The sequence below is a fragment of the Coturnix japonica genome, unplaced genomic scaffold (genome assembly GCF_054131305.1).
Source record: "Coturnix japonica strain WE unplaced genomic scaffold, WE-NBRP24 Scf055, whole genome shotgun sequence".
Classification (NCBI taxonomy): Eukaryota; Metazoa; Chordata; class Aves; order Galliformes; family Phasianidae; genus Coturnix; species Coturnix japonica.
Window position 1 is genome coordinate 1,133,399 of NW_028188958.1, and position 23,297 is coordinate 1,156,695.

At 58.0% G+C, this 23,297-nt stretch overlaps 1 pseudogene across 1 annotated transcript in view; it reads right to left on the bottom strand.

The window, feature by feature from the left end:
* The window catches only part of LOC107307134 (filamin-C-like), a 149,492-nt pseudogene extending 126,568 nt beyond the window's left edge, over positions 1–22,924 (bottom strand). Inside the window, exons 1-4 of the transcript XR_014941036.1 lie at positions 22,622–22,924; positions 16,135–16,494; positions 10,831–11,076; positions 4,968–5,065 (exon numbers count right to left, since the gene is read on the bottom strand). The product of XR_014941036.1 is annotated as a filamin-C-like (transcript). The remainder of the gene's footprint in view (positions 1–4,967; positions 5,066–10,830; positions 11,077–16,134; positions 16,495–22,621) is intronic.
* Positions 22,925–23,297: the final 373 nt, after the last annotated feature.

A 23,297-nucleotide genomic window follows, 5' to 3' on the forward strand; every position in this document is an offset into this window, starting at 1 on the left:
CACCCAACAACAACCCAACAACAACAACCCAACAACAACAACCCAACAACAACAACCACCACCCAACAAAAACCCAACAATCACCACCCAACAACAACCCAACAGCAACTACCCAACAACAACCCAACAGCAACCACCCAACAACCACCCTATAACAACACCCCAACAACAACCACCACACAACAACAACAAGCCAACAACAACCCAACAACAACAACCACCCAAAACCAACCCAACAGCAACAACCACCCAACAACAACCCAACAACAACCAAACAACAACAACCAAACAACAACCCAGCAACCCAACAGCAATAACAACCCAACAACAACAACCGAACCACCACCTGACAACAACCACCCAACAACAACCAAACAGCAACAACTACCCAACAACAACAACAACCAAACAACAACAACAACCAAACAGCAACCCAACAACCCAACAACAACCACCCAACAACCACCACCCAACAACCACCACCCAACAACCACCCACCCAACAACCACCACCCAACAACCACCACCCTGCAACCCAACATCAATAACAGCCCAACAACAACCCAACAACAACAACCCAACAACCACCCGACAACAACCACCCAACAACAACCACCCAACAACAACCACCCAACAACAACCACCCAACAACAACCCAACAGCAACCATCCAACAACAACCCAACAGCAATCACCCAACAACCACCCAACAGCAACAACCACCCAACAACAACCCAACAGCAACCCAACAGCAACAACCCAACAACAACCACCCAACAGCAACAATAACCACCCAACAACAACCACCCAACAACAACCACCCAACAACAACCACCCAACAACAACCCAACAGCAACAACAACCCAACAGCAACCACCCAACAACCCAACAGCAACAGCAACCCAACAGCAACCACCCAACAACAACCACCCAACAACAGCCACCCAACAACAACCACCAAACAACAGCCACCCAACAACAACCACCAAACAACAGCCACCCAACAACCCAACAACAACCACCCAACAACCCAACAGCAATAACAACCCAACAACAACCACCCGACAACATCCCAACAGCAACAACAACCCAACAACCACACAACAACCACACAACAACCACACAACAACCACACAACAACACAACACCCCAACAACCTAACAACAACAACCACACAACAACCCAACAACAACCACACAACATCCCAACAACAACCCAACCACACAATAACAACCCTACTACAACAACCCAACAACAACAACCACAGAACAACCCAACAACCACACAACAACCCAACAACAACCCAACCACACAATAACAACCCGACAACAATACAACAACACAACCACACAACAACAACCCACTAACAACAACAATAGTAACAATAGCATTAACAGCAACAACAGCAACACCAACACAGCAAAACAGCAACACAACAACACAACAACGGCAACATAACCACACAACAACAACACAACAACAGTACAACAACCCAACAGCAACAACAACCACAACACAACCACACAACAACACAAACACACAACAACACCACCACACAACAGCAACAACCCAACAGCAACAACAACCCAACAGCAACAACAGCCCAACAGCAACAACAACCACAACACAACCACACAACGACAACACAACCACACAACTACACCACCACACAACAGCAACAACACAACAACAACCCAGCAACAACACAACAACAACCCAACAGCAACAACAACAGCGCAACAGCAACAACAACAGCAACACAACAGCAAAACTGCACAACAGCAGCAACAACCAACACACCGACACACCGACACACCGACACACACCAACACACCGACACACCGACACACACCAACACACCGACACACCGACACACCAACACACACCGACACACACCAACACACCCCGACACACCGACACACCGACACACACCAACACACCGACACACCGACACATACCGACACACCGACACACCGACACACACTGACACACCAACACACACCAACACACACCAACACACACCGACACACCAACACACACCGACACACCAACACACACCGACACACACCGACACACCGACACACACCAACACACACCGACACACACCGACACACCGACACACCAACACACACCGACACACCGACACACCAACACACACCGACACACCGACACACACCGACACACCGACACACCAACACACACCGACACACCGACACACACCAACACACACCGACACACCGACACACACCAACACACCGACACACCGACACACCGACACACACCGACACACACCGACACACCGACACACCGACACACCGACACACCGACACACACCGACACACCGACACACACCGACACACTGACACACCGACACACACCAACACACACCAACACACACCGACACACCAACACACACCGACACACCAACACACACCGACACACCGACACACACCGACACACCGACACACCAACACACCAACACACACCGACACACCGACACACCGACACACCCCGACACACCGACACACACCAACACACACCGACACACCGACACACCAACACACCAACACACACCGACACACCGACACACCAACACACACCGACACACACCAACACACACCGACACACCGACACACACCAACACACACCGACACACCAACACACACCGACACACCAACACACACCGACACACACCGACACACCGACACACACTGACACACCGACACACCAACACACACCGACACACCGACACACACCAACACACACCGACACACCGACACACACCAACACACCGACACACCGACACACCAACACACACCGACACACACCAACACACCCCGACACCCCGACACACCGACACACCGACACACCGACACACACCAACACACCGACACACCGACACACACCGACACACACCGACACACCGACACACACCAACACACACCAACACACACCGACACACCAACACACACCGACACACCGACACACCAACACACCAACACACACCGACACACCGACACACCGACACACCAACACACACCGACACACCGACACACCGACACACACCAACACACACCGACACACCGACACACCGACACACCGACACACCGACACACCAACACACACCGACACACCAACACACACCGACACACACCAACACACACCGACACACCGACACACACCAACACACACCGACACACCGACACACACCGACACACCGACACACACCAACACACCAACACACCGACACACACCAACACACCGACACACACCGACACACACCGACACACACCAACACACCGACACACACCGACACACACCGACACACACCAACACACCGACACACACCGACACACACCGACACACACCGACACACCGACACACACCAACACACCAACACACACCAACACACCGACACACCAACACACACCGACACACCAACACACCAATACACCAACACACACCGACACACCGACACACCAACACACACCGACACACCAACACACCAATACACCAACACACCGACACACACCAACACACCGACACACACCGACACACACCGACACACCGACACACACCGACACACACCGACACACACCAACACACCAACACACCAACACACACCGACACACCGACACACCAACACACACCGACACACCGACACACACCAACACACACCGACACACCAACACACCAACACACCAACACACCAACACACACCGACACACCGACACACACCGACACACCGACACACCGACACACCGACACACCGACACACACCGACACACACCGACACACCGACACACACCGACACACACCGACACACCGACACACACCAACACACACCGACACACCGACACACCGACACACACCGACACACCCCGACACACACCGACACACACCGACACACACCGACACACCCCAACACACCCCGACACACCCCGACACACCCCGACACACCGACACACACCGACACACCGACAAACCGACACACACCAACACACACCGACACACCGACACACACCGACACACACCGACACACCGACACACCGACACACACCGACACACACCGACACACACCGACACACACCGACACACACCAACACACACCGACACACCGACACACCGACACACCAACACACCAACACACACCGACACACCGACACACCGACACACACTGACACACACCGACACACACCGACACACACCGACACACACCGACACACACCGACACACCCCAACACACCCCGACACACACCGACACACCGACAAACCGACACACACCAACACACACCGACACACCGACACACACCGACACACACCGACACACCGACACACACCGACACACACCGACACACACCGACACACACCGACACACACCAACACACACCGACACACCAACACACACCAACACACACCGACACACACCAACACACACCGACACACCCCGACACACCGACACACACCGACACACCGACAAACCGACACACACCAACACACACCGACACACCGACACACACCGACACACACCGACACACCGACACACCGACACACACCGACACACACCGACACACACCGACACACACCGACACACACCGACACACCGACACACCAACACACAGCAACACACACCAACACACCAACACACCAACACACCAACACACCAACACACACCAACACACCAACACACCGACACACCGCCTGTCACACTGACGGACACACCAACACACCGACACACCAACACACACCGACACACCAACACACACCGACACACCAACACACACCAACACACACCGACACACCAACACACCAATACACCGACACACCGACACACCGCGTGTCACACTGACGGACACACCGACACACCAACACACCGCCTGTCACACTGACGGACACACCGACACACACCAATACACCGACACACCGCCTGTCACACTGACGGACACACCGACAGCCCCCCCCATCCCACCTGCGGGACACCCAGCCAGTCGTCCGCCTGCTGCATGGCCTCACGCGCGTTCTGCACCGGCTGCGATGGATCCCAGCTCTGCCAGTCGGGGCACAGCCCTGAGGGAAACAGACACACAATGAGACCCACAGCGACCCATAGCAACACAGTGAGACCCATAGAGACCCACAGCGACCCATAGAGACCCACAGCGACCCATAGCGACACACTGAGACCCATAGCGACACACTGAGACCCATAGAGACACAGTGAGAGCCACAGCGACCCATAGAGACCCATAGCGACACACTGAGACCCATAGCGACCCATAGAGACACAGTGAGACACAGTGAGACCCACAGCGACCCATAGAGACACAGTGAGACCCACAGCGACCCATAGAGACCCATAGAGACACACTGAGACCCACAGCGGCCCATAGAGACCCATAGAGACACACTGAGACCCACAGCGACCCATAGAGACCCATAGCGACACACTGAGACCCACAGTGACCCATAGAGACCCATAGCGACACACTGAGACCCACAGCGACCCATAGAGACACACTGAGACCCACAGCGACCCATAGAGACACACTGAGACCCACAGCGACCCATAGTGACACACTGAGACCCACAGCGACCCATAGAGACACAGTGAGACCCACAACGACATACTGAGACCCACAGCGACACACCGAGACCCACAGCGACCCATAGAGACACAGTGAGACCCATAGTGACCCATAGTGACACAGTGAGACCCACAGCGACCCATAGAGACACAGTGAGACCCACAGCAACCCATAGCAACACACTGAGACCCACAGTGACCCATAGTGACACACTGAGACCCACAGCGACCCATAGAGACACACTGAGACCCACAGCGACCCATAGAGACACACTGAGACCCATAGCGACACACTGAGACACACACTGACCTACAGCCACACACTGAGACTCACAGCAATTCACAGCACCCCACTGAGACCCACAGCGACACACTGAGACCCACTGAGACCCACAGCGACACACTGAGACCCTCATCACCACCCATCACCCCATAACCACCCCATAACCACCCCATGCAGACCCCATAACTACCCCATAACCCCCCCCCTAGCCCCATACCAGGAGCACAGTTGTCCACGAGCGCCTCGAGCATGCAGTCCACATCCCCATCACCCCATAACCCCCCTATAGCCCCAACACCACCCCATAGCCCCATAACCACCCCATAGCCCCATAGCCGCCCCATAACCACCCCATAGCCCCATAACCACCCCATAGCCCCCTACCAGGAGCACAGTTGTCCACGAGCGCCCCGAGCGTGCAGTCCACATCCACATCCCCATCACCCCATAACCGCCCCATAACCACCCCATAGCCCCATAATCGCCCCATAACCACCCCAACACCACCCCATAACCCCATAACCACCCCATAGCTGCCCCATAGCCCCATACCAGGAGCACAGTTGTCCACAAGCACCCCGAGCATGCAGTCCACATCTCCATCACCCCATAACCACCCCATAACCAGCCCATAGCCCCATAACCACCCCATAGCCCCATAACGGCCCCATAGCCCCCTACCAGGAGCACAGTTGTCCACGAGCGCCCCAAGCATGCAGTCCACATCCCCATTACCCCATAACCCCCCTATAGCCCCAACACCACCCCATAGCCCCATAACGGCCCCATAACGGCCCCATAGCCCCATACCAGGAGCACAGTTGTCCACGAGCGCCCCGAGCGTGCAGTCCACATCCCCATCACCCCATAACCGCCCCATCAGGACCCCACAGATCCCATAACCGCCCCAACACCACCCCATAACCCCATAACGGCCCCACAACCCCATACCAGGAGCACAGTTGTCCATGAGCACCCTGAGCACGTGGTCCACAACCCCATCACCACCCCATGCAGACCCACACAGACTCAAGCAGACCCCATAACCGCCCCAACACCACCCCATAACCCCATAACCCCCCCATAGCCCCATACCAGGAGCACAGTTGTCCACGAGCGCCCCGAGCATGCAGTCCACATCTCCATCACCCCATAACCACCCCATAACCACCCCATGCAGACCCCATAACTGCCCCAACACCACCCCATAGCCCCATAACCACCCCATAGCCCCATAACCACCCCATAACCACCCCATAGCCCCATAACCGCCCCATAGCCCCATAACCGCCCCATAGCCCCATAACCGCCCCAACACCACCCCATAGCCCCATAACCACCCCATAGCCCCATAACGGCCCCATAGCCCCATAACGGCCCCATAGCCCCATAGCCGCCCCATAGCCGCCCCATAGCCGCCCCATAGCCCCCTACCAGGAGCACAATTGTCCACGAGCGCCCCGAGCGTGCAGTCCACATCCACATCCCCATCACCCCATAACCGCCCCATAACCACCCCATAGCCCCATAATCGCCCCATAACCACCCCAACACCACCCCATAACCCCATAACCACCCCATAGCTGCCCCATAAGACCTACCAGGAGCACAGTTGTCCACGAGCACCCCGAGCATGCAGTCCACATCTCCATCAGCCCATAACCACCCCATAACCAGCCCATAGCCCCATAACCACCCCATAACCACCCCATAGTCCCATAACCACCCCATAACCACCCCATAACAGCCCCATAACCACCCCATAACAGCCCCATAACGGCCCCATAGCCCCCTACCAGGAGCACAGTTGTCCACGAGCGCCCCAAGCATGCAGTCCACATCCCCATCACCCCATAACCCCCCTATAGCCCCAACACCACCCCATAGCCGCATAACGGCCCCATAACGGCCCCATAGCCCCATACCAGGAGCACAGTTGTCCACGAGCGCCCCGAGCGTGCAGTCCACATCCCCATCACCCCATAACCGCCCCATCAGGACCCCACAGATCCCATAACCGCCCCAACACCACCCCATAACCCCATAACGGCCCCACAACCCCATACCAGGAGCACAGTTGTCCATGAGCACCCTGAGCACGTGGTCCACAACCCCATCACCACCCCATGCAGACCCACACAGACTCAAGCAGACCCCATAACCGCCCCAACACCACCCCATAACCCCATAACCCCCCCATAGCCCCATACCAGGAGCACAGTTGTCCACGAGCGCCCCGAGCATGCAGTCCACATCTCCATCACCCCATAACCACCCCATAACCACCCCATGCAGACCCCATAACTGCCCCAACACCACCCCATAGCCCCATAACCACCCCATAGCCCCATAACCACCCCATAGCCACCCCATAGCCCCATAACCGCCCCATAGCCCCATAACCGCCCCATAGCCCCATAACCACCCCATAGCCCCATAACCACCCCATAACCACCCCATAGCCCCATAACCGCCCCATAGCCCCATAACCGCCCCATAGCCCCATAACGGCCCCATAGCCCCATAGCCCCCTACCAGGAGCACAATTGTCCACGAGCGCCCCGAGCGTGCAGTCCACATCCCCATCACCCCATAACCCCCCTATAGCCCCAACACCACCCCATAGCCCCATAACCACCCCATAATGGCCCCATAGCCCCCTACCAGGAGCACAGTTGTCCACGAGCACCCCGAGCATGCAGTCCACATCTCCATCACCCCATAACCACCCCATAACCACCCCATAGCCCCATAACCACCCCATAACCACCCCATAGCCCCATAACCACCCCATAGCCCCATAACCGCCCCATAGCCCCATAACAGCCCCATAGCCCCATAACAGCCCCATAGCCCCATAACAGCCCCATAGCCCCATAACAGCCCCATAGCCCCATAACAGCCCCATAACGGCCCATAGCCCCCTACCAGGAGCACAGTTGTCCACAAGCGCCCCGAGCGTGCAGTCCACATCCCCATCACCCCATAACCCCCCTATAGCCCCAACACACCCCATAGCCCCATAACCACCCCATAGCCCCATAGCCGCCCCATAGCCCCCTACCAGGAGCACAGTGGTCCACGAGCGCCCCGAGCATGCAGTCCACATCTCCATCACCCCATAACTGCCCCATAACCACCCCATAGCCCCATAACCACCCCACAACCACCCCATAACGGCCCCATAACCCCCCCATAGCCCCCTACCAGGAGCACAGTTGTCCACGAGCGCCCCAATCATATTGTCCATATCTCCATCACCCCATAACCACCCCATAACCACCCCATAATCACCCCATAACCACCCCATAGCCCCATAACGGCCCCATAACAGCCCCATAGCCCCATACCAGGAGCACAGTTGTCCACGAGCGCCCCGAGCGTGCAGTCCACATCCCCATCACCCCATAACCCCCCTATAGCCCCAACACCACCCCATAGCCCCATAACCATCTCATAGCCCCATAACCACCCCATAACGGCCCCATAGCCCCCCCATAGCCCCCTACCAGGAGCACAGTTGCCCACGAGCGCCCCGAGCGTGCAGTCCACATCCACATCCCCATCACCCCATAACTGCCCCATAACCACCCCATAGCCCCATAACCACCCCATAACCACCCCATAGTCCCATAACCACCCCATAACCACCCCATAGTCCCATAACCACCCCATAACCCCCCAATAGCCCCATAACCACCCCATAGCCCCATAACCACCCCATAGCCCCATAACGGCCCCATAGCCCCATAACGGCCCCATAACCCCCTACCAGGAGCACAGTTGTCCACGAGCGCCCCGAGCATGCAGTCCACATCTCCATCACCCCATAACCACCCCATAACCACCCAATAGCCCCATAGCCGCCCCATAACCACCCCATAGCCCCATAACCACCCCATAGCCCCATAATGGCCCCATAACCCCCTACCAGGAGCACAGTTGTCCACGAGCGCCCTGAGCATGCAGTCCACATCCCCATCACCCCATAACCCCCCTATAGCCCCAACACCACCCCATAGCCCCATAACCATCTCATAGCCCCATAACCACCCCATAACGGCCCCATAGCCCCCCCATAGCCCCCTACCAGGAGCACAGTTGTCCACGAGCGCCCCAATCATATTGTCCATATCTCCATCACCCCATAACCACCCCATAACCACCCCATAATCACCCCATAACCACCCCATAGCCTCATAACCACCCCATAACCCCCCAATAGCCCCATAACCACTCCATAGCCCCATAACGGCCCCATAACAGCCCCATAACCCCCTACCAGGAGCACAGTTGTCCACGAGCGCCCCGAGCATGCAGTCCACATCTCCATCACCCCATAACCACCCCATAACCACCCAATAGCCCCATAGCCGCCCCATAACCACCCCATAGCCCCATAACCACCCCATAGCCCCATAATGGCCCCATAACCCCCTACCAGGAGCACAGTTGTCCACGAGCGCCCTGAGCATGCAGTCCACATCCCCATCACCCCATAACCCCCCTATAGCCCCATAACCACCCCATAGCCCCATAACCACCTCATAGCCCCATAACCACCCCATAACGGCCCCATAGCCCCCCCATAGCCCCCTACCAGGAGCACAGTTGACCACGAGCGCCCCGAGCATGCAGTCCACATCCCCATCACCCCATAACCCCCCTATAGCCCCAACACCACCCCATAGCCCCAACACCACCCCATAGCCCCATAACCACCCCATAGCCCCATAACGGCCCCATAACGGCCCCATAGCCCCATACCAGGAGCACAGTTGTCCACGAGTGCCCCGAGCGTGCAGTCCACATCCACATCCCCATCACCCCATAACTGCCCCATAACCACCCCATAGCCCCATAACAGCCCCCTAACGGCCCCAACACCACCCCATAGCCCCAACACCACCCCATAGCCCCATAACCACCCCATAACCACCCCATAACCACCCCATAGCCCCCTACCAGGAGCACAGTTGTCCACGAGCGCCCCGAGCGCTCTCCCGTCGTTCCAGTCGCGGCTGAAGTTGGTGATTCGCAGCTGTGGGACGCGCAGCTGAACCCACCCCAACAGCCGCTGCTTGGGGGTCTGCTGCCGAGCCCCCTCCTCCTCCTCCTCCCACATGGGCAGCGAGATGGAGTAGTGCAGGATCAGCGTCCACACCAGGCCCAGGATCAGCTTCAGGTTCCCGTCCACTATGGCCTTGCTGTCTGTGGGGTGGGATATGGGGTCAGAGCATCACTTATGGGGTCACTTATGGGGTTAAAGGGGCAGAGCCTCAGTTATAGGGTCAGCATGGAGCTGGTGCAGGATTAGTGCCCACACCAGGCCCAGGATCAGCTTCAGGTTCCCGTCCACTATGGCCTTGCTGTCTGTGGGGCACATATGGGGTCAGAGCATCAGTTATGGGGTCAGAGCATCACTTATGGGGTCAGAGCGGTGCCTATGGGGTCAGTATGGGGCTGGTGCAGGATCAGCGTCCACACCAGGCCCAGGATCAGCTTCAGGTTCCCGTCCACAATAGCTTTGCTGTCTGTGGGGTGGGATATGGGGTTCGTTATGGGGTTAGAAGGGCAGGGTGTCACTTATGGGGTCACAGCATCACTTATGGGGTCAGTATGGGGCTGGTGCAGGATCAGCATCCACACCAGGCCCAGGATCAGCTTCAGGTTCCCATCCACTATGGCCTTGCTGTCTGTGGGGTGGGATATAGGGCCAGAGAGTCATTTATGGGGTCAGAGCGGTGCCTATGGGGTCAGTATGGGGCTGGTGCAGGATCAGCGTCCACACCAGGCCCAGGATCAGCTTCAGGTTCCCATCCACTATGGCCTTGTTGTCTGTGGGGTGGGATATAGGGCCAGAGAGTCATTTATGGGGTCAGAGCATCACTTATGGGGTCACAGCATCACTTATGGGGTCAGTATGGGGCTGGTGCAGGATCAGTGTCCACACCAGGCCCAGGATCAGCTTCAGGTTCCCATCCACGATGGCCTTGCTGTCTATGGGGCACATATGGGGCGGTTATGGGGTTGAAGAGGCAGTTATGGGGTCACTTATGGGGTCAGAGTGGTGCCTATGGGGTCAGTATGGGGCTGGTGCAGGATCAGCGTCCACACCAGGCCCAGGATCAGCTTCAGGTTCCCATCCACTATGGCCTTGCTGTCTGTGGGGTGGGATATAGGGCCAGAGAGTCATTTACGGGGTCAGAGCATCACTTATGGGGTCAGAGCATCACTTATGGGGTCAGTATGGGGCTGGTGCAGGATCAGCGTCCACACCAGGCCCAGGATCAGCTTCAGGTTCCCGTCCACGATGGCCTTGCTGTCTGTGGGGTGGGATATGGGGTTGGTTATGGGGTTAGAAGGGCAGGGTGTCACTTATGGGGTCACAGCATCACTTATGGGGTCAGTATGGGGCTGGTGCAGGATCAGTGCCCACACCAGGCCCAGGATCAGCTTCAGGTTCCCATCCACAATGGCCTTGCTGTCTGTGGGGCGGGATATGGGGTCAGAGCATCACTTATGGGGTCAGAGTGGTGCCTATGGGGTCAGTATGGGGCTGGTGCAGGATCAGCGTCCACACCAGGCCCAGCATCAGCTGCAGGTTCCCATCCACGATGGCTTTGCTGTCTGTGGGGTGGGATATGGGGTCACTTATGGGGTTATAGGGCCAGAGAGTCACTTATGGGGTCAGAGGGGCAGAACATCAGTTATAGGGTCAGTATGGGGCTGGTGCAGGATCAGCACCCACACCAGGCCCAGCATCAGCTGCGGGCTCCCATCCACAATGGCTTTGCTGTCTATGGGGCAGAATGTCACTTATGGGGTCAGTTATGGGGTTTGAAAGGCGGAGCATCAGTTATAGGGTCACTTATGGGGTCAGAGTGGACCTGGTGCAGCATCAGCTGTGGGTTCCCACACAGTCACCCTGCTGTCTATGGGGCATTTATGGGGTTATAGGGTCAGGGAGTCAGCAGTGGGGCAGCTATGGGGCAGCTTTATGGGGTCAGCCACAGGGGCAGCAATGGGGTGGCCGTGGGGCAGCTGTGGGGCATCACATCCCTGCCCCCCACCACCACCTCCAGTCCCTGCCCCGTAAGTGCCCCATACCCCCATGTCTGTGCCCCATAACTTTAACCCAGAAGCACACATCCCCTGCCCCATAACTACCCCATACTGTGGTCCCATAACCCTGCCCCATAACTCCCCGCCCCATGGGGGTGAAATCACTGCACGTTCATGTGTGGAGTGGCCCCACCCCCCTTACAATGGGGCCAGCCCCATAGCACAGCCCCCAGCCCCACACAGATGGGGTCAGCCCTATAACAAAGCCCCATAGCACAGCCCACAGCCCCATATGGGGCCAGCCCTATAGCACAGCCCTCAGTCCACCCCATATGGGGCCAGCCCCATAGCACAGCCCTCAGTCCACCCCATATGGGGCCAGCCCTATAGCACAGCCCCATAGCACAGCACACATACCCCATAGACACCCCATAGCCCAGCACACACACCCCATAGCCCATCACGTACCAATGGACACCAATTTGATCCTCTCCCTCTCGAGGAGCCCCATAGCCACCTCATAGCACAGCACACACCCCATAGCCACCCCATAGACCCCCCATATCACACCCCATATCACACGTACCAATGGACACCAGTTTGATCCTCTCCCTCTCCAGGAACTCCAACACCACCCCATAGACACCCCATAGCACAGCACACACACCCCATAGACACCCCATATCACACCCCATAGACCCCCCATGTCACACCCCATAGCCTATCACCTACCAATGGACACCAGTTTGATCCTCTCCCTCTCCAGGAACCCCATAGACACCCCATAGCACAGCACACACCCCATAGCACAGCACACACCCCATAGACACCCCATATCACACCCCATATCCCATCACCTACCAATGGACACCAGTTTGATCCTCTCCCTCTCCAGGAACTCCATAGACACCCCGTAGCACAGCACACACACCCCATAGCACAGCACACACCCCATAGCACAGCACACACACCCCATAGCACAGCACACACACCCCATAGCACAGCACACACACCCCATAGCCCCCCATATCCCATCACCTACCAATGGACACCAGTTTGATCCTCTCCCTCTCCAGGAACTCCAACACCACCCAATAGACACCCCATAGCACAGCACACACACCCCATAGCACGCCCTATAGCCACCCACACCCCATAGCACACCCCATAGCCCATCACCTACCAATGGACACCAGTTTGATCCTCTCCCTCTCCAGTAGCCCCATAGACACCCCATAGCACACCCACCCCATAGACACCCCATACCACACCGCATAGCACAGCTACCAATGGACACCAGTTTGATCCTCTCCCTCTCCAGGAACTCCAACACCACCCCATAGACACCCCATAGCACAGCACAAACCCCATAGACACCCCATCCCACACCCCATATCCCATCACCTACCAATGGACACCAGTTTGATCCTCTCCCTCTCCAGGAACCCCATAGACACCCCATAGCACAGCACACACACCCCATAGCACAGCACACACACCCCATAGCACAGCACACACACCCCATAGCACAGCACACACACCCCATAGCACAGCACACACACCCCATAGCACAGCACACACACCCCACAGCACAGCACACACACCCCACAGCACAGCACACACACCCCACAGCACAGCACACACACCCCATAGCCCAGCACACACACCCCATAGACCCCCCCATATCCCATCACGTACCAATGGACACCAGTTTGATCCTCTCCCTCTCCAGGAACGCCAGCACCACCCCATAGACACCCCATAGCACAGCACACACACCCCATAGCACAGCACACACCCCATAGCACAGCACACACACCCCATAGCACACCCTATAGCCACACACACCCCATATCACACCCCATATCACACCTACCAATGGACACTAGTTTGATCCTCTCCCTCTCCAGGAACCCCATAGACACCCCATAGCACAGCACACACCCCATGGCCACCCCATAGCCACCCCATAGACCCCCCATATCACACCCCATATCACACCTACCAATGGACACCAGTTTGATCCTCTCCCTCTCCAGCAACTCCATAGACACCCCATAGCACAGCACACACACCCCATAGCACAGCACACACCCCATAGCACAGCACACACACCCCATAGATCCCCCATAGACACCCATATCACACCCACCGATGGACACCAGTTTGATCCTCTCCCTCTCCAGGAACTCCAACACCACCCCATAGACACCCCATAGCACAGCACACACCCCATAAACCCCCCATAGCCACCCCATAGACCCCCCATATCACACCCCATATCACACCCCATATCACACCTACCAATGGACACCAGTTTGATCCTCTCCCTCTCGAGGAGCCCCATAGACACCCCATAGCACAGCACACACCCCATGGCCACCCCATAGACCCCCCATATCACACCCCATATCCCATCACCTACCAATGGACACTTGTTTGATCCTCTCCCTCTCCAGGAACTCCATAGACACCCCGTAGCACAGCACACACCCCATAGCACAGCACACACCCCATAGACACCCCATAGCACAGCACACACCCCATGGCCACCCCATAGACCCCCCATATCACACCCCATATCCCATCACCTACCAATGGACACTTGTTTGATCCTCTCCCTCTCCAGGAACTCCATAGACACCCCATAGCACAGCACACACCCCATAGCACAGCACACACCCCATAGCACAGCACACACACCCCATAGACACCCCATATCACACCCCATATCCCATCACCTACCAATGGACACTTGTTTGATCCTCTCCCTCTCCAGGAACTCCATAGACACCCCATAGCACAGCACACACACCCCATAGCACAGCACACACACCCCATAGACCCCCATATCACACCTACCAATGGACACCAGTTTGATCCTCTCCCTCTCCAGGAACCCCATAGACACCCCATAGACACCCCATAGCACAGCACACACCCCATAGACCCCCCATAGCCACCCCATAGACCCCCCATGTCACACCCCATATCACACCCCATATCACACCCCATAGACCCCCATAGCCCATCACGTACCAATGGACACCAGTTTGATCCTCTCCCTCTCCAGGAACTCCAACACCACCACATAGACACCCCATAGCACAGCACACACCCCATAAACCCCCCATAGCCACCCCATAGACCCCCCATATCACACCCCATAGACCCCCCATAGACCCCCCATAGCCCATCACCTACCAATGGACACCAGTTTGATCCTCTCCCTCTCCAGGAACTCCAGCGCCACCGAGACGTTCTCGAGCTTCATCTGCCTGAAGTTGGGCCTGGGGTGATGTTTGCGGCCCATCTTCTTCTGGCTCAGCACCTCGAGCAGCGCGATGAGCCGCAGCCCGTCGCCCAGGTCCCGCTGCAGGTCGGCGATGCTCTTGTTGACGCACTTGAGGTGCTCGTTGCACCATCGTGTGAACGTGTTCTGCTGGATCTTCTTCCACGGCGCATCCTCCGCCAGCTCCTTCTCGGCCGCCGGCAGCTCCTCCGCCTCCTCCGACAGCGCCGCGTCCTCGTAGCACGACGAGTTCATGGCCGACACTGGGGGATCTATGGGGATATGGGGGGGTCTATGGGGATATGGGGGGTCGATGGGGATATGGGGGGTCGATGGGGATATGGGGGGTCTATGGGGATATGGGGGGTCTATGGGGATATGGGGGGTCTATGGGGATATGGGGGATCTATGGGGATATGGGGGGTCTATGGGGATATGGGGGGTCTATGGGGATATGGGGGGTCTATGGGGATATGGGGGATCTATGGGGATATGGGGGATCTATGGGGATATGGGGGGTCTATGGGGATATGGGGGGTCTATGGGGATATGGGGGGTCTATGGGGATATGGGGGATCGATGGGGATATGGGAGGTCGATGGGGATATGGGGGGTCGATGGGGATATGGGGGGTCTATGGGGATATGGGGGGTCTATGGGGATATGGGGGATCTATGGGGATATGGGGGGTCTATGGGGATATGGGGGGTCTATGGGGATATGGGGGGTCTATGGGGATATGGGGGATCTATGGGGAAATGGGGGGTCTATGGGGATATGGGGGGTCTATGGGGATATGGGGGGTCTATGGGGATATGGGGGATCGATGGGGATATGGGAGGTCGATGGGGATATGGGGGGTCGATGGGGATATGGGGGGTCGATGGGGATATGGGGGATCTATGGGGATATGGGGGATCTATGGGGATATGGGGGGGTCTATGGGTGGATTTGGGGGATCGATGGGGATATGGGGGATCTATGGGGATATGGGGGATCTATGGGAATATGGGGGATCTATGGGAATATGGGGGATCTATGGGGATATGGGGGATCTATGGGGATATGGGGGGATCTATGGGGATATGGGAAGATCTATGGGGATATGGGGGGGTCTATGGGGATATGGGGGGTCGATGGGGATATGGGGGGTCGATGGGGATATGGGGGGTCTATGGGGATATGGGGGGATCTATGGGGATATGGGGGGTCTATGGGGATATGGGGGGCCGATGGGGATATGGGGGGTCGATGGGGATATGGGGGGTCGATGGGGATATGGGGGATCTATGGGGATATGGGGGGATCTATGGGGATATGGGGGGTCGATGGGGATATGGGGGGTCGATGGGGACATGGGGGGTCGATGGGGACATGGGGGGTCGATGGGGACATGGGGGGTCGATGGGGATATGGGGGATCTATGGGGATATGGGGGATCTATGGGGATATGGAGGATCTATGGGGATATGGGGGATCTATGGGGATATGGGGGGTCTATGGGGATATGGGGGGTCTATGGGGATATGGGGGATCTATGGAGATATGGGGGGTCGATGGGGATATGGGGGGTCGATGGGGATATGGGGGGTCTATGGGGATATGGGGGGTCGATGGGGATATGGGGGGTCCATGGGGATATGGGGGATCTATGGGGATATGGGGGGTCGATGGGGATATGGGGGATCTATGGGGATATGGGGGATCTATGGGGGTATGGGGGGTCTATGGGGGTATGGGGGATCTATGGGGATATGGGGGATCTATGGGGATATGGGGGGTCGATGGGGATATGGGGGGTCTATGGGGGTATGGGGGATCTATGGGGATATGGGGGGTCGATGGGGATATGGGGGGTCGATGGGGATATGGGGGGTCGATGGGGATATGGGGGGTCGATGGGGATATGGGGGGTCTATGGGTGGATTTGGGGGATCTATGGGGATATGGGGGGTGTATGGGGATATGGGGGGTCGATGGGGATATGGGGGGTCGATGGGGATATGGGGGGTCTATCGATGGGGATATGGGGGGTCTATCGATGGGGATATGGGGGGTCGATGGGGATATGGGGGGTCTATGGGGATATGGGGGGTCTATGGGGATATGGGGGTCTATGGGGATATGGGGGGTCCATGGGGATATGGGGGGTCCATGGGGATATGGGGGTCTATGGGGATATGGGGGGTCTATGGGGATATGGGGGGTCCATGGGGATATGGGGGGTCTATGGGGGTATGGGGGGTCTATGGGGGTATGGGGGGTCTATGGGGGTATGGGGGATCTATGGGGATATGGGGGATCTATGGGGATATGGGGGGTCTATGGGGATATGGGGGGTCTATGGGGATATGGGGGGGTCGATGGGGATATGGGGGGGTCGATGGGGATATGGGGGATCTATGGGGATATGGGGGGTCTATGGGGATATGGGGGATCTATGGGGATATGGGGGATCTATGGGGATATGGGGGGTCTATGGGTGGATTTGGGGGATCTATGGGGATATGGGGGGTCGATGGGTGGATTTGGGGGATCTATGGGGATATGGGGGGTCTATGGGGATAAGGGGGGTCTATGGGGATATGGGGGGTCTATGGGGATATGGGGGGTCTATGGGTGGATTTGGGGGATCTATGGGGATATGGGGGGTCTATGGGTGGATTTGGGGGATCTATGGGGATATGGGGGGTCTATGGGGATATGGGGGGTCTATGGGGATATGGGGGGTCTATGGGTGGATTTGGGGGATCTATGGGGATATGGGGGGTCTATGGGTGGATTTGGGGGATCTATGGGGATATGGGGGGTCTATGGGTGGATTTGGGGGATCTATGGGGATATGGGGGGTCTATGGGGATATGGGAGGTCGATGGGGATATGGGGGGTCGATGGGGATATGGGGGGTCGATGGGGATATGGGGGGTCTATGGGTTGATTTGGGGGATCTATGGGGATATGGGGGGTCGATGGGTGGATTTGGGGGATCTATGGGGATATGGGGGGTCGATGGGGGTATGGGGGATCTATGGGGATATGGGGGGTCGATGGGGGTATGGGGGATCTATGGGGATATGGGGGGTCGATGGGTGGATTTGGGGGATCTATGGGGATATGGGGGGTCTATGGGTGGATTTGGGGGATCTATGGGGATATGGGGGGTCTATGGGTGGATTTGGGGGATCTATGGGGATATGGGGGGTCTATGGGTGGATTTGGGGGATCTATGGGGATATGGGGGATCTATGGGGATATGGGGGATCTATGGGGATATGGGGGATCTATGGGGGTCCCTGGGGGGTTTTCAGGTCTATGAGGGGCTTTGGGGTCTATAGGGGGCCTTGGGGCTCTATGGGTGGCTCTGGGGGCTTTGGGGTCTATGGGTGTCTTTGGGGGATGGGAGGCTCTATGGGACTTGGAGGCCTGGGGACTCTATGGGGGGCCTTGGGGTCCTGGGGGCTCTATGGGTGGTTTTGGGGGATGGGAGGCTCTGTGGGTGGCTTTGGGGGCTCTATGGGTGGCCTTGGGGATCTGGGGGTTCTATGGGGGTCCTTGGGGTCTATAGGGGGCCTTGGGGCTCTATGGGTGGCCGTGGGGGCTTTGGGGTCTATGGGGGTCCTTGGGGGGTTTTCAGGTCTATGAGGGGCTTTGGGGTCTATAGGGGGCCTTGGGGCTCTATGGGTGGCCCTGGGGGCTTTGGGGTCTATGGGGGCCCTTGGGGGGTTTTCGGATCTATGAGGGGCTTTAGGGTCTATAGGGGGCCTTGGGGCTCTATGGGTGGCCCTGGGGGCTTTGGGGTCTATGGGGGTCCTTGGGGGGTTTTCAGGTCTATGAGGGGCTTTGGGGTCTATAGGGGGCCTTGGGGCTCTATGGGTGGCCCTGGGGGCTTTGGGGTCTATGGAAGTCTTTGGGGGATGGGAGGCTCTATGGGTGGCTTTGGGGGCTCTATGGGGGTCTATGGGGGGTTTTGGGGTCCTTGGGGCTCTATGGGGAGCCTTGGAGAATGAGGGCTCTATGGGGGGGCCTTGGGGGTTCTATGGGTGGATTTGGGGGATCTATGGGGGGCTTTAGGGGGATTTGGAGTCCTTGGGGCTCTATAGGGGTCTTTGGGGGCTCTGTGGGTGGCTCTATGGGTGGCTTTGGGGGTCTGGAGGCTTTATGGGTGGCCCTGGGGGGCTTTGGGGCTCTATAAATGGCCTTGGGGCTCTATGGGGGGACTTGGAGGCCTGCGGACTCTATGGGGGGCCTTGGGGTCCTGGGGGCTCTATGGGTGGCTTTGGGGGATGGGAGGTTCTATGGGGGTCCTTGGGGGGCCTTGGGGTCTATAGGGGGCTTTGGGGTCTATGGGTGGCCTTGAATGGCCTTGGGGCTCTATAAATGGCCTTGGGGCTCTATGGGGGGACTTGGAGGCCTGGGGACTCTATGGGGGGCCTTGGGGTCTTGGGGGCTCTATGGGTGGCCCTGGGGGGCTTTGGGGTCTATGGGTGTCTTTGGGGGATGGGAGGCTCTATGGGTGGCTTTGGGGGCTCTATGGGGGTTTATGGGGGGTTTTGGGGTCCTTGGGGCTCTATGGGGGGCCTTGGGGGCTCTATGGGGGGTTTTGGGGCCCTGGGGGTTCTATGGGGGTCCTTGAGGGGCTTTGGGGTCTATGGATGGCTTTGGGGCTCTACGGGGGGCTTTGGAGGCTCTATGGGGTTCTTTTGGGGGATGGGAGGATCTATGGGAGGATTTGGGGCCCTGGGTGCTCTATGGGTGGCCCTGGGGGTTCTATGGGTGGATTTGGGGCCCTGGGGGCTCTATGAGTGGCTTTGGGGGCTCTATGGGGGGGTATGAGAGATCAGTGGGGGTCTATGGGTGGCCCTGGGGGACTTTGGGGTCTATGGGGGGCTTTGGAGGCTCTATGGGTGGCCCTGGGGGGCTTTGGGGCTCTATGGGTGGCTTTGGGTGGCCTTGGGGGCTCTATGGGGGTCTTTGGGGACTCTGTGGGTGGATTTGGGAGCTCTATGGGGGACTTTGGAGGATGGGAGGCTCTATGGGGGGCTTTGGGGCGCTCTATGGGTGGCCTTGGGGTCCTGGGGGCCCTATTGGGTGGATCTGGGGGCCTCTATGGGTGACCTTGGGGGCCCTGGGAGCTCTATGGGTGGCTTTGGGAGCCCTATGGGGGACTTTGAGAGCTCTATGGGGGGCTTTGGGTGGCCTTGTGGGTCTGGGGGCTCTATGGGGGGCTTCAGTGACCCTGGGGTCTCTATGGGTGGCTTTAGGGGTTTTAGGAGCCTGGGGGCTCTATGGGGAACTTTGGGGCCTATGGGGGGATTTGGGGGCTCTATGGGTGGCTTTGGGAGCCCTATGGGGGACTTTGAGGGCTCTATGGGGGGCTTCAGTGACCCTGGTGTCTCTATGGGTGGCTTTAGGGGCTTTGGGAGCCCGGGGGCTCTATGGGGGGCTTTGGGGTCCTTGGGGCTCTATGGGTGGCCCTGGGGGTTCTATGGGTGGATTTGGGGCCCTGGGGGCTCTATGGGTGGCTTTGGGGTCCTTGGGGCTCTATGGGGGGCTTTGGGGACCTGGATGTTCTATGGGTGGCCTTGGGGGCTCTATGGGGGTATGGGGCTCTTCAGTGACCCTGGGGTCTCTATGGGTGGCTTTAGGGGCTTTGGGAGCCTGGGGGCTCTATAGGCGGCTTTGGGGTGTCTACGGGTGGCTTTGGGGCTCTATGGGGGGCTTTGTGGGTGGTTTTGGGGGATGGGAGACTCAATGGGTGGCTTTGGGGGCTCTATAGGGGGCTCTATGGGTGGCCTTGGGGCTCTATGGGTGGCTTTGGGGTCCTGGGGGCTCTATGGGGGGCTCTGGGCTCTATAGGTGGCTTTGGGGCCCTGGGGGCTCTATGGGGGGCCTTGGGGCTCTATGGGGGGCCTTGGGAGCCTGGGGGCTCTATGGGGGGCTCTATGGGTGGCTTTGGGGCCCTGGGGGCTCTATGGGGGGCTTTGGGCTCTATGGGTGGCTTTGGGGTCCTGGGGGCTCTATGGGTGGCCTTGGGGCTCTATGGGTGGCCTGGGGGGCTCTATGGGGGGCCTTAGGGTCCTGGGGGCTCTATGGGAGGCTTTGTGGGCTCTATGGGTGGCTTTGGGGTCCTGGGGGCTCTATGGGGGGCCTTGGGGCTCTATGGGTGGCCTGGGGGGCTCTATGGGGGGCCTTAGGGTCCTGGGGGCTCTATGGGAGGCTTTGTGGGCTCTATGGGTGGCTTTGGGGTCCTGGAGGCTCTATGGGGGGCCTTGGGGCTCTTTGGGTGGCCTGGGGGGCTCTATGGGGGGCCTGGGGAGCCTGGGGGCTCTATGGGTGGCTCTATGGGTGGCTTTAGGGGCTGGGGGCTCTATAGGAGGCTTTGTGGGCTCTATGGGTCACCTTGGGGGCCTTGGTGGCTTCTATGGGTGCCTTTGCTGGCCTTGGAGGTTCTGCAGGTCCTGGTGGCCCTGGGGGCTCTTCAGGTGGCTTTGGTGGCTCTAGGACGGCTCTAGGACGGGTCTTTACGGGTGGCTCTGGTGGCTCTTGAGTTGGTCTTTGGTGGCTCTAGAGTTGGCTTTCGTGGCTCTCCAGGTGGCTTTGGTGGCTCTGGTGGCTCTAGAGTCGGCTTTGATGGCTCTAGAGTTGGTCTTTGGTGGCCCCGGTGGCTGTAGATTTGCCTTTGGTGGCTGTAGAGCTGCCTTTGGTGGCTCTGGTGGCTGTAGAGTTGGGCTTTGGTGGCTCTAGAGTTGCCTTTGGTGGCTCTATAGGTGGCTCTGGTGGCTCTAGAGTTGCCTTTGGTGCCTCTCCCGGTGCCTTTGGTGTCTCTCCCGGTGCCTTTAGTTGCCTTTACGTCTCTCTTTTGGTCTTTGGTTCCTTTAATGGCCTTGGAGTTGTTCTTTGGTGGCCGTGGGGGCTTCAATGACTCCGCAGTGACTCACAGTGACTCTGCAGTTGCCTCGGGGGCTTTGGGGGCTGTTTGGGGTCTTTGGGGGCTGGTTTGGGGTCTCTGGGGGCTGTTCTGTCCCTGTTGTCCCTTATCGGGCAGCTCTATGGCCCCAGTGGCGGCTCCGGGTGA